Source organism: Actinia tenebrosa, unplaced genomic scaffold (assembly GCF_029948245.1).
Source record: "Actinia tenebrosa isolate PJP-AT-01 unplaced genomic scaffold, QUT_ActTen_1.0 PGA_scaffold4__44_contigs__length_22323623, whole genome shotgun sequence".
NCBI classification, from domain to species: domain Eukaryota; kingdom Metazoa; phylum Cnidaria; class Anthozoa; order Actiniaria; family Actiniidae; genus Actinia; species Actinia tenebrosa.
This window is the reverse complement of record NW_028292581.1, coordinates 13,097,572-13,098,862: the sequence shown is the minus strand read 5'-3', so window position 1 is coordinate 13,098,862 and position 1,291 is coordinate 13,097,572.

The window sequence follows — 1,291 nt, the reverse complement described above, 5'->3', positions numbered from 1 at the left end:
TCCGGCGATGACCAGGGATGGTCACAATAACTCCCAAAACGGTAAGTTAGGTCTTATCATTTGGGCTTATGGTTGTATGCACAACGCTAAACCCTTTGGATGGAAATCTCCCCCTACATATTCACAGAGGCACCATCGGTCTGGCAGCAACAGGGTTTTTGAGATCGCAAGGGGTCCCTTGCTCGTTGTACATAGATGATCGGTTGAATGGTGAGCTCATTACTGCGACCGGTCGGTGGGCTAAGTTGCCACAAGAGCGTGAGAAAAGTTTTTTCGTTACGAAGCAGCAGAGGCTGCCCTCTATGTGGTGCTGTCCGTGCTGATAGCATTGAGGCTATACAATTGGTATAAAGAAGTCTGTTCTCGTTCCTACAACTTCATTAGAATCCTGGCCTTATTGTCGACTCTGAGAAGCAGTCATTCCTGATACCACAACGCAAGAAGGGTCTTTTGCCGCGTTAAGGGAACTCATTCTCACTGGTAAACAGCCCATACCACTAAAAACGCTTCAGCGTTTCCAAGGCAAATGCATTTCCTTGTCATTGGCAGTTCCAGCAGCAAAGCTGTTTATCAGAGAGATCAGTAAAGCTCGGCCCGAGCGTGCGGGGAAGGATGCAGTCATCTTGAACGAGATTCAGAGAGAGGAAGTGTCTTATTGGCGCTTCTTGACAAACTGGGATGAATTCATTCCTTGGAGGGACGAAAAACACCATACCTTCTCTCTGTCCACGGATGCCTCCGGATATGGCTGGGGTTGTGTCATTCACCGTGGGTGCGGAGACATCTCTTTTGGAGATTATTGGGACGTCAATGACAAGACGCTCAACATTTCTGCCAAGGAGATGAAGGCACTGGTGTACGCTATAAGAGCTTTCCCCGATGACATTTGTAATTCTAGGGTGGACGCTCTTGTTGATAGTCAGGTTATGATTGGAGCGTGGAAGTCTCAAGGGGTAAAACCTCTCTCGAATTAGTCAGAGTCACGAAGCAGCTGTTTTGGGAAGTTTCTTCACGAAATATTCATCTCAACTTGCAGTTTATCCAGTCTTGTTCTAACAAAGCGGATGCCCCCTCCCGAAGGTTGTCGCGGAGCGACACAAAGTTGTCCCTAGAGTCGTTTGCGCAAGTGGATGATGAGTTTGGGGGTAAGACGGGCCACTCCTTTGATCTAATGGCATTAGATTCTAATGTAGTGAGAGGCAAGAACAACATTCCTCTACCCCATTTTTCACCAGCCCCAAGCCCTATGTCGAGGGATGTAAACCTATTTGCCCAAGACCTGCATGCTGCA